This window comes from Rhinopithecus roxellana, chromosome 3, assembly GCF_007565055.1.
Source record: "Rhinopithecus roxellana isolate Shanxi Qingling chromosome 3, ASM756505v1, whole genome shotgun sequence".
Taxonomy (NCBI): Eukaryota; Metazoa; Chordata; class Mammalia; order Primates; family Cercopithecidae; genus Rhinopithecus; species Rhinopithecus roxellana.
The window spans coordinates 80,438,260-80,451,419 of NC_044551.1; the positions used below are offsets into that span (position 1 = coordinate 80,438,260).

Genomic DNA, 13,160 nt, shown 5'->3' on the forward strand with positions numbered 1-13,160 from the left:
ACCAACATGGCACAAGTATACATATGTAACAAACCTGCATGTTATGCACATGTACCCTAGAACTTAAAGTATAATAAAAATAAAATTAAAATTAAAAAAAACTGAAAAAAAAAAACGCTGAGTAGCTCTCCAAATTCCCAATATGAGTCAAAATTGAACCAGAGCATAAGATCCGTTTCCTCACTCTTACCATAATTACATCTGCCTGTTACGCTACTTCTCATCAAAATATTTTAAAGTTATTCTTTTTCCCCTAATGCTATGCCCCAATGATGCCACATAAATCTCAAAGTAATATTAGAGTTATATTTCTTTTCAGAACACAAAGCAATCTCTAGTTGATAGGGAATAGAAAAACAATATTAAATGAAGATTTTTTTAAAAAGTATTTTAAAGAAATAATCCTACATATTACTTTATATCAGAACAATGTATGTGTTTTTAAAATGTGAGGTCTTAGGAACAACATCTGGCTCCCTGAATAGGTGCAAATGTGTATATAAGTCACAGCATAAAGGTTAACACTGTAGGCTTTAAAGTCAAACACACAAATATTTTAATCACAACTCCAACAAACCATGTGATCTTGGGCTAGTGATAACTTCTTACATCATAGTTTCCTCATCCATAAAGTAGGCATAATAACAGTAATCTTCTCAGAGAGCTGTTCTGAGGATTAAACAAAAAAATGTACTAAAGGCTTAGCACAATTCTTAGCATAGAGTTAGTGCTCAATTAATGTGTGCTAATGAAAATAATAATAACAGTCCTTAGATTTATGGCAGGAAGCTCAGCAGAGGGAGCCTAAGACTCCCCTCTGGGCTCTTGGGTTATACTGGTATCCGTGACATGAAACTTACGTCATATTTGAAAGTATGTCAGGGAGGATGGCGTGCCTCCCAGTGTTTTCAGGAGCACTGGTGTTACACCACACACACACACACACACAGAGCTCTGAAAATCTAAGTAGATTTCAAAGTTGCTTAAATAGCTTTCTTGGCCAAGAGTCATGCAAGTCGCCAACTGGCAATGAAGTGATTTTCCACTCAAACTTGGCAGCAGCAGGATTTAAACCGAAAACTGGGAGGAGGGCAAAGGAAGTAATATGCTTCCTTCCTCAGAGTAGTTTTAGACTTTTTGGCACCACAGAGAAAAATTGTAAAGAGAGAAATTTGTGTGAGGACTACAGTATATTTTTATCAAAAATAAATTGAAAAGAAATTGCTAGCAACCATCATAAAAATGTCCTTTCTACTGTGAACTCTTTTTAGAAGATGTCAGAATTTCATTTGGATGCTCTCATTGAATAACCTTTCTGCTTAAGAAAACTTTTATCTAATATAAATTCCTCCTGTCAGGGTCTGTAACAATTTCCTTATATTTATTTGTAAAAATAGAGCACTATTATTTGGGCCATAGGGGGAATGCACTTATATTTCAGTGATTTCTACTGATATATTTAGAACAAAGATGTCATAATACCAGCAAAAACAAACAAATTCATTAGTTATGATAGAGAGAGAACAGCTAGTAAGTATATTCTGTAATATTCCCCTGAGTAATTTTTAACAGTTAGTACTCCTCAAAAAAAAAAAAAAAAAATCTGTAAGAAAACTTATTTGGTTTATAATGATAACATTGATTTACCATAAGATACCTTAGCTCATAGATAAGTAGTTTTATAATTTTTGGCACTATTTGACTGTGGAAAACAGAATAATGCCCCCTCCAAGAATGTTCACATCATAATCCCCAAAAGCTGTGAATACGTTACTGAACAAGACAAAAGGGACTTTGCAGTTGTACTTAAGGTAAGGATCTTGAGGTGGTGAAATTATTTTGGGTTGAGTGGGTTCAGTATAATCACAAGGGCCTTTATAAGAGTGAGGCAGACATGTCAGTGTCAGAGAGAGGAGAGCTAATGACAGAAGCAGAGGCTGGAGTGATACAAGGAACTAACTATGAGCCATGGAATGCAGGTGACCTCTAGAAGCTGAAAAGCTAAGAAATAGATTCTTCCTCTGAGCTTCTAGAAGCAATGCAGCCCTGCTGACACCTTTATTGTAGGACTTCTGACCTTCAATACTGTTAAGATAATAATTTTTGTGGGTTTTAAGCCAATGTGATATAATAAGAAAGATTTATTCTCTGTCCCCCAGGCCTGACACAGAACTCCTAAATCCCTTGGAATTTCCTGTGATAGAATAATCTTTTGTTGTAATGAGGAGACTCTTAGCGGCACACGGATAGCTCAGGATGGAGGCTGGTTGGTAGAGAAACTAACTGTGTGATTAGAGGGTTAGAACTTTGAGCCCCACCCCCTGAGCTCTGGGGAGAGGAGAGGGTCGAGCTGATCACCAGTGGCCAAGGTGTAATTAATTGTGCCTATATAATGAAGCTTCCACAGAAACCCCAAAAGATAGGGTGTGGAGAGCTTCCCGGTTACTGAACACATAGAGGAGCCGGGAGGGTGGAGCACCAAGAGAGGGCACGGAAGTTCCTATTCCCTTTCTACAAACCTTCCCTATACCTTGCCCTTCCACATACCTTGTCTATTCCATCTGGCTATTCATCTGTATCTTTTGTAATATAATGGGTAGATGTAAGTACCCAGTCAGGAATTCCCTGAGTTCCAAAAGCCACTCTAGCAAATTAATTGAACCTGAGGAGGGATTGTGAGGAAGCTGAATTATCACCAGTGGTCCAGAAGCATAAGTGACAACCCAGTACTTGAGACTGGCATCTAAAGTTGGGGGCAGTCTTGTGAGACTGAGCCCTTAACATGTAATATCTGACCCTACCTCCAGGTAGACAGTGTTGGAATTGAATTGAATTGAATTGAATTATAAGACACCTGTTGGTGTCCTGGAGAACTGTTTGGTGTATGGGGAAAATTTCTCACATATCTAGAGTCAGAAGTGTTGTGATGTGTGAGTAGAATAAAAGTTTTTTTTTTTTTTTTTTTCTGTAGCCTCCAAATTTGGGGTAATTTTTTCATGCTATTGAAACTAATACAGTAACTATGAACTAAATGTGTTACTTATTGACTCATGAATATCCAGGCATCAAAAGTAAAAAAAAAAAAAAAAAAGTATAAAAGTTTTAGAAATAATCCTCATTTGAAAACGTATCTCCTGTATTTTAAATAAACCACAAAATGAGCCTCAGGAATATTTAGATATGTGTAATATAACAATTTTCAAAGGGTGCTTTTTAGTACCCTGGTTCCATGGGTTGTGAATAAGTATTAAGCATGAAAAATTCTAACATGAAATAATATTGAACTGTACTAATTGTGGGATAATTAAAATAATTTTTGAATTAGCTCAGGAGTCTAGATTTACAAAGAAACTTTCTGAGATATCCAAAGGATCCCCATATGAAATTAATTCCACTATAAGGGGAAGGTAGAAGATAAAGGCATAGTGCAGAATAAAGGTACTAAAAACATTTCTAAATGTCTTTATATATAGTATGTATATATACTATGTATATATATTTATATATAGTATGTACATATACATACAACAAAGTATGAAAGTGTCATACCAGCTAGCTCCAGTCTCCATCTCCCAGCGCGAGCGACACAGAAGACCGGTGATTTCTGCATCTTCAACTGGGGTACTGGGGTCATCTCACTGGGGAGTGCCAGACAATCGGTGCTGGTCAGCTGCTGCAGCCCGACCAGCGAGAGCTGAAGCAGGGCGAGGCATCACCTCACCTGGGAAGCACAAGGTGGAAGGGAATCCCTTTTCCTAGCCAGGGGAACTGAGACACACAACACCTGGAAAATCGGGTAACTCCCACCCCAATACTGCGCTTTAAGCAAACTGGCACACCAGGAGAATATATCCCACACCTGGCCGGGAGGGTCCCACGCCAATGGAGCCTCCCTCATTGCTAACACAGGAGTCTGCAGCAATCTAACCGCAAGGCAGCAGCGAGGCTGGGGGAGGGGCGCCCACCATTGCTGAGGCTTAAGTAGGTAAAGAAAGCCACTGGGAAGCTCGAACTGGGTGGAGCTCACAGCAGCTCAAGGAAACCTGCCTGTCTCTGTAGACTCCACCTCTGGGGACAGGGCACAGCTAAAAAACAACAGGAAAAGCAGCAGAGGCCTGAGCAGACGCGAACGACTCTGTCTAACAGCTTTGAAGAGAGCAGTGGATCTCCCAACACGGAGGCTGAGATCTGAGAACTGACAGACTGCCTGCTCAAGTGGGTCCCTGACCCCTGAGTAGCCTAACTGGGAGACATCCCCCACTAGGGGCAGTCTGACACGCCACACCTCACAGGGTGGAGTACACCCCTGAGAGGAAGCTTCCAAAGGAAGAATCAGACAGGTACACTCGCTGTTCAACAATATTCTATCTTCTGCAACCTCTGCTGCTGATACCCAGGCAAACAGGGTCTGGAGTGGACCACAAGCCATCTCCAACAGACCTATAGCTGAGGGTCCTGACTGTCAGAAGGAAAACTACCAAACAGGAAGGACACCTAAACCAAAACCCCATCAGTACGTCACCATCATCAAAGACCAGAGACAGATAAAACCACAAAGATGGGGAAAAAGCAGGGCAGAAAAGCTGGAAATTCAAAAAATAAGAGCGCATCTCCCCCTGCAAAGGAGTGCAGCCCATCGCCAGCAACGGATCAAAGCTGGTCAGAGAATGACTTTCACGAGATGAGAGAAGAAGGCTTCAGTCCATCAAACTTATCAGAGCTAAAGGAGGAATTACGTACCCAGCGCAAAGAAACTAAAAGTCTTCAAAAAAGAGCGGAGGAATTGACAGCTAGACTAATTAATGCAGAGAAGGTCATAAACGAAATGACAGATGAAAACCATGACACGAGAAATACGTGACAAATGCACAAGCTTCAGTAACCGACTCGATCAACTGGAAGAAAGAGTATCAGCGATTGAGGATCAAATGAATGAAATGAAGCGAGAAGAGAAACCAAAAGAAAAAAGAAGAAAAAGAAATGAACAAAGCCTGCAAGAAGTATGGGATTACGTAAAAAGACCAAATCTACATCTGATTGGGGTGCCTGAAAGTGAGGGGGAAAATGGAACCAATTTGGAAAACACTCTTCAGGATATCATCCAGGAGAACTTCCCCAACCTAGTAGGGCAGGCCAACATTCAAATTCAGGAAATACAGAGAACGCCACAAAGATACTCCTCCAGAAGAGCAACTCCAAGACACATCATTGCCAGATTCACCAAAGTTGAAATGAAGGAAAAAATCTAAAGGCAGCCAGAAAGAAAGGTCGGGTTATCCACAAAGGGAAGCCCATCAGACTAACAGCAGATCTCTCGGCAGAAACTCTACAAGCCAGAAGAGAGTGGGGGTCAATATTCAACGTTCTTAAAGAAAAGAATTTTAAACCCAGAATTTCATATCCAGCCAAACTAAGTTTCATAAGTGAAGGAGAAATAAAATCCTTTACAGATAAGCAAATGCTTAGAGATTTTGTCACCACCAGGCCTGCCTTACAAGAGACCCTGAAGGAAGCCCTAAACATGGAAAGGAACAACTGGTACCAGCCATTGCAAAAACATGCCAAAATATAAAGACCATAGAGGCTAGGAAGAAACTGCATCAACTAATGAGCAAAATAACCAGTTAATATCATAATGGCAGGATCAAGTTCACACATAACAATATTAACCTTAAATGTTAACGGACTAAATGCTCCAATTAAAAGACAGAGACGGGCAAACTGGTTAAAGAGTCAAGACCCATCAGTCTGCTGTGTTCAGGAGACCCATCTCACATGCTGACACATACATAGGCTCAAAATAAAGGGATGGAGGAAGATCTACCAAGCAAATGGAGAACAAAAAAAAGCAGGGGTTGCAATCCTTGTCTCTGATAAAACAGACTTTAAACCATCAAAGATCAAAAGAGACAAAGAAGGCCATTACATAATGGTAAAGGAATCAATTCAACAGGAAGAGCTAACTATCCTAAATATATATGCACCCAGTAGAGGAGCACCAAGATTCATAAAGCAAGTCCTTAGAGACTTACAAAGAGACTTAGACTCCCATACAATAATAATGGGAGACTTCAACACTCCACTGTCAACATTAGACAGATCAACGAGACAGAAAGTTAACAAGGATATCCAGGAATTGAACTCATCTCTGCACCAAGCGGACCTAATACACATCTATGGAACTCTCCACCCCAAATCAACAGAATATACATTCTTCTCAGCTCCACATCACACTTATTCCAAAATTGACCACATAATCGGAAGTAAAGCACTCCTCAGCAAATGTAAAAGAACAGAAATTATAACAAACTGTCTCTCAGACCACAGTGCAATCAAACGAGAACTCAGGACTAAGAAACTCAATCAAAACCACTCACCTACATGGAAACTGAACAACCTGCTCCTGAATGACTACTGGGTACATAATGAAATGAAAGCAGAAATAAAGATGTTCTTTCAAATCAATGAGAACAAAGATACAACATACCAGAATCTCTGGGACACATATAAAGCAGTGTGTAGAGGGAAATTTATAGCACTAAATGCCCACAAGAGAAAGCAGGAAAGATCTAAAATTGACACTCTAACATCACAATTAAAAGAACTAGAGAGGCAAGAGCAAACACACTCAAAAGCTAGCAGAAGGCAAGAAATGACTAAGATCAGAGCCGAACTGAAGGAGATAGAGACACAAAAAAAACTCCAAAATATCAATGAATCCAGGAGTTGGTTTTTTGAAAAGATCAAAAAAATTGACAGACTGCTAGCAAGACTAATAAAGAAGAAAAGAGAGCGGAATCAAATAGATGCAATAAAAAATGATAAAGGGAATATCACCACTAACCCCACAGAAATACAAACTACCATCAGAGAATACTATAAACACCTCTATGCAAATCAACTAGAAAATCTAGAAGAAATGGATAATTTCCTGGACACTTACACTCTCCCAAGACTAAACCAGGAAGAAGTTGAATCCCTGAATAGACCAATAGCAGGCTCTGAAATTGAGGCAACAATTAATAGTCTACCCACCAGAAAAAGTCCAGGACCAGATGGATTCACAGCTGAATTCTACCAGAGGTACAAGGAGGAGCTGGTACCATTCCTTCTGAAACTATTCCAATCAATACAAAAAGAGGGAATCCTCCCTAACTCATTTTATGAGGCCAACATCATCCTGATACCAAAGCCTGGCAGAGACACAACAAAAAAAGAAAATTTTAGACCAATATCCCTGATGAACATCAATGCAAAAATCCTCAATAAAATACTGGCAAACTGGATTCAGCAGCACATCAAAAAGCTTATCCACCATGATCAAGTGGGCTTCATCCCTGGGATGCAAGGATGGTTCAACACTTGCAAATCAATAAACGTAATCCAGCATATAAATAGATCCAAAGACAAAAACCACATGATTATCTCAATAGATGCAGAAAAGACTCTTGACAAAATTCAACAGCCCTTCATGCTAAAAACGCTCAATAAATTTGGTACTGATGGAACGTACCTCAAAATAATAAGAGCTATTTATGACAAACCCACAGCTAATATCATACTGAATGGGCAAAAACTGAAAAAATTCCCTTTGAAAACTGGCACAAGACAGGGATGCCCTCTCTCACCACTCCTATTCAACATAGTCTTGGAAGTTCTGGCTAGGGCAATCAGGCAAGAGAAAGAAATCAAGAGTATTCAGTGAGAAAATAAGTCAAATTGTCCCTGTTTGCAGATGACATGATTGTATATTTAGAAAACCCCATTGTCTCAGTCCAGAATCTCCTTAAGCTGATAAGCAACTTCAGCAAAGTCTCAGGATACAAAATTAATGTGCAAAAATCACAAGCATTCTTATACACCAGTAACAGACAAGCAGAGAGCCAAATCAGGAATGAACTTCCATTCACAATTGCTTCAAAGAGAACAAAATACCTAGGAATCCAACTTACAAGGGATGTCAAGGACCTCTTCAAGGAGAACTACAAACCACTGCTCAGAGAAATCAAAGAGGACACAATCAAATGGAAGAACATACCATGTTCATGGATAGGAAGAATGAATATCATGAAAATGGCCATACTGCCCAAGGTTATTTATAGATTCAATGCCATCCCCATTAAGCTACCAATGAGTTTCTTCACAGAATTGGAAAAAACGGCTTTAAAGTTCATATGGAACCAAAAAAGAGCCCGCATTGCCAAGACAATCCTAAGTCAAAAGGACAAAGCTGGAGGCGTCATGCTACCTGACTTCAAACTATACTACAAGGCTACAGTAACCAAAACAGCATGGTACTGGTACCAAAACAGACATATAGACCAATGGAACAGAACAGAGTCCTCAGAAATAATACCACACATCTACAGCCATCTGATCTTTGACAAACCTGAGAGAAACAAGAAATGGGGAAAGGATTCCCTATTTAATAAATGGTGCTGGGAAAATTGGCTAGCCATAAGTAGAAAGCTGAAACTGGATCCTTTCCTTACTCCTTATACGAAGATTAATTCAAGATGGATTAGAGACTTAAATGTTAGACCTAATACCATAAAAACCCTAGAAGAAAATCTAGGTAGTACCATTCAGGACATAGGCATGGGCAAGGACTTCATGTCTAAAACACCAAAAGCAACAGCAGCAAAAGCCAAAATTGACAAATGGGATCTCATTAAACTAAAGAGCTTCTGCACAGCAAAAGAAACTACCATCAGAGTGAACAGGCAACCTACAGAATGGGAGAAAATTTTTGCAATCTACTCATCTGACAAAGGGCTAATATCCAGAATCTACAAAGAACTCAAACAAATATACAAGAAAAAAACAAACAACCTTATCAAAAAGTGGGCAAAGGATATGAACAGACATTTCTCAAAAGAAGACATTCATACAGCCAACAGACACATGAAAAAATGCTCATCATCACTGGCCATCAGAGAAATGCAAATCAAAACCACAATGAGGTACCATCTCACACCAGTTAGAACGGCAATCATTAAAAAATCAGGAAACAACAGGTGTTGGAGAAGATGTGGAGAAATAGGAATACTTTTACACTGTTGGTGGGATTGTAAACTAGTTCAACCATTATGGAAAACAGTATGGCAATTCCTCAAGGATCTGGAACTAGATGTACCATATGACCCAGCCATCCCACTACTGGGTATATACCCAAAGGATTATAAATTATTCTACTACAAAGACACATGCACACGTATGTTTATTGCGGCACTATTCACAATAGCAAAGACTTGGAATCAACCCAAATGTCCATCAGTGACTGACTGGATTAAGAAAATGTGGCACATATACACCATGGAATACTATGCAGCCATAAAAAAGCAAGAGTTTGCATCCTTTGTAGGGACGTGGATGCAGCTGGAAACCATCATTCTTGCAAACTATCACAAGAAGAGAAAACCAAACACCGCATGTTCTCACTCATAGGTGGGAACTGAACAATGAGATCACTTGGACTCGGGAAGGGGAACATCACACACTGGGGCCTATCATGGGGAGGGGGGAGAGGGGAGGGATTGCACTGGGGAGTTATACATGATATAAATGATGAATTGATGCATGCTGACGAGTTGATGGGTGCAGCACACCAACATGGCACAAGTATACATATGTAACAAACCTGCACGTTATGCACATGTACCCTAGAACTTGAAGTATAATAAAAATAAATAAATAAATAAATAAAAATTAAAAAAAGAAAAAGAAAAAAAAAAAAAGAAAGTGTCATTCCAGCCTCAGAAAATCTTGCTTATCAGCCCTCATCACAACTTCACACTCCTCAGCCCATGCCCATGTGGGCATCTCTGTAGACCCTGCACATGAAGCATATAAGGTTGTCTCAGCAAACAGACTCTCAGATGACATATCTGGTCCTTAGTGTCTCTGCCACCTGCTACTGATCCCAACCATGAGATATTGCCTATGCTTTTATTTGGAGAAATGACACAAGGAATACCCACCAAACTGAAAAAAAATGCTATATATCTCACTTATTTAATCCAGCCCCTTATAATTCATTGAATCTACTCCTCTATCCCTTATCTAATTTTCTCTAGTAATAGGGGGAAAAAAACTTGTCAAGAATATAATTTTAGTAGATCATAAAACTGAAACATGGCCATTAAAGAAGTTTCAGGCCTACCCTAAAGAACAAGATTACAATACCCCCAAAGTTCCTGTGGCATAGGAAAATGGCTTCAAAACTTCCCAACAATAGTAGAGTAAAAGCTTGGTCTCCCATTATAATGCTGCATTGGAAATTTTAACAGATTATTTCACTATAGGACGAATAGGTACCATAAATCAAGAGAAAAGGAAAACTACACAATGTTTTTCACACATACATAACCTAGAAACTTTCTTCTCTGAAGCATCTACAGTACAAAATTTTGAAAACAATTCACTAGTTACATATGAAATTTCCTACAAATCAGTCAACACCTTCGAAAACCACCATGTGAAAAGCAAAAAAAAAAAGAGTCAACATTCAAAAATTCGATGTAGGCAATTTGGGAACTCATTTTGGTCAAATAACTAGGTAAGTTAAAGAAATTTTTTTCTTGATATCAGGGAGAAGGTTTGGGCTCTTCCTGCTGAACAGTTGTAGCCAAGATAATTGAATTTAGGATAGACAAAAAATGCCCAGTTGTCAGAAATCGAGGTTATGAGGCAAAGACAGGATCACAGCCAAGGAGATCAACATCTGGCATAAAATTAACACAGGTCAGAGAAAGTCAGATCACCCAAACTCTTCCCTACTTGCCAATTCAAACAAAAAGCTCAGAAGCTAAAATGATTCTAATTTAGTACCTCAACATAACCCCAAGTCCTAAAAGTTAAAATACAGGGAAAAAATATTTCCAGCAAAATAAATGATACAACTGTCATAATTTTTTTTAAATCATCACACAAAGTAGCCATATATACCTAACAAAGGGACAATCATTTATCAGCTGGGAATTCCATAGGCCTTAGACCCAGAATAATTTCCCCACTTATAATCCCCTTATTTGTACTTAAAAATCGGGAGAGAGAAATCCTTTTGAGAACTTTCCAAAAAATGGCATAGGAATCAACCACTAACTTTCTTCCCCTAACAGAAAATTATCAACTTCTATATTGCAAAATATTTTTAAAATAAAAATTTGGTACCCTGAGAAGAAAGGCGTAATTATAAGCACAGTTTGTTTTAATCTGGAAAAGCCTTCAAATACCCAAAACACACAAAACCTAATTAGTATAACATAGTATACCATCTTTTGGAAAGAAACTTTACAGCACATGACAGCCATGTGTGAGCTTATTGTCTTAGATGAGCTTATCTGTCGTCTGGTAATCAAAGTGGTGTAATTAATTTTGAAAACAAAAAAGGCATATTCAACTTATATTTTTATGAAATAAACTTTAAATATAATCACAACAATTAATACATTTTCTCATTAAAATGCATATATTCCTTCAGTAGATACAAAAGGACTTCAAAAAATCTGTGGATAGTTGAATTAGAGATAATAATAAAAAGTACAGACTACTTCTCAACATAAGCTCCATCAAGTTTAAGGCACTTTTGTAAGTGATGATACCAGCAGCTTAGTCTACCCTTGAAGAACTGAGGGTCCAGAAAACTTAAACATGTTGATGCAGTCTTTCTTTACATTACTAACTGAAGAAAAATGGGTACAATTTTTTAAGATTAGAAAAAAAAGGCAGAAGGAGCCAAATCAGGACTGTAAGGTAGATGCCTAATGATTTCCCATTGAAATTCTCCTGCTGAGAGGAATGAACACGAGTACTGTCAAGGTGGAGAAGGATCCTGTGGTGAAGCCTTCTCAATTAAAGTTGTGGCTTTCTCAAAACACTCATAAACAAATGTTATTTTTCTGTAGCCCTCCAGAAAGTCAACAAACAAAATGCCTTGACCATCCCCAAAAACCTGCTGCCATGACCTTTGCTCTTGATTGATCTGCTTTTGCTTTGACTGGACCACTTCCACCTCTTGGTAGCCATTGTTTTGATTGTGCTTTGTCTTCAGGATTGTATTGATAAAGTCATGTTTCATCTCCTTTTACAATTCTTTGAAGAAATCCTTCAGGATCTTGATTCTGAAAGATCTTAATGTTGTTTAAAATTTCCACTGAAAGCTTTGCTCTTGTCTGCAGCTAATCTGGACACAATAGTTTTGGTAGCTATCAGGTAAGAAGTTTACTCAGCTTTAATTTTTCAGTCAGAACTATGTAAGCCAGACTGATTGAAATGTCTATGGTGTTGGCTATTGTTTTTGCTGTTAATCATCAGTCTTCTTCCATTAGGGCAAAAACAAGATACACTTTTTCCTCACAAATTGATGTGGATGGTCTACTGCTGCGGGTTTCATCTTCAACATCATCTCATCCCTTAAAATGGTTTATTCATTTGTAAACTGCTGATTTCTTTGAGTTATTGTTCCCATGGCCTTTTCATGAAGCATGAATTATGCCACTATTCCTTTACCCAATATTCATCATGAGTTTCATCTTTCTTCCTGAAACAAACATGATTGAGGCTCTTTTCAAACTGATGTCTTACCCTTTGTGCCTCAAGCTAGCTCCTGTTCAGAATGTTACAACAAATTAGTACAGTTTATTTTGTTGCAAAAAAGAAAAAAAATGTGAAATTTATGCAGTTTTTCATAATACACAATTTTTCATACTACCTATTTTTATTAACTATTTGATGTCCTCTCATAATTATTGAATATTTTTATAAACATTGAGCCAAGAATGATGAGTTTTTATCTGTGTTATAAGAGTTATGTGTGTTTATCTGTGTTATGTGTTATGACTTATTTCATAACTTCATGAAATTAATTCCTCTTATGAAAAATATAAGATTACTTGTAGCCAGAAAAATAATATCTTACAGTTATGTATCTCCATAGAGATACATAAAGAGTAGATGAATTTTTTAATCTGAATCTGAATAGGTTTTTTCAATTGTGTATTCTGGCAGGTTTAACATATTTCTATGCAGAGTTGGATGGCATGCTTTCTTAAAATATTGAGTTAGTTTATCTTTTTCCCCAGGTTTATGGGTAGTACATAATTTGGTCAGGAACTTTGTGATTTAAAAAAATAAATGATTTCAAAGAGAAAAATCATCCT

The 13,160-nt window shown here is 38.1% G+C and overlaps 1 pseudogene; it reads right to left on the reverse strand.

Annotated features, from left to right (window-relative positions):
- Positions 1-865, reverse strand: part of LOC104682126 — a 105,579-nt pseudogene extending 104,714 nt beyond the window's left edge.
- Between the last annotated feature and the right edge of the window lie 12,295 nt (positions 866-13,160).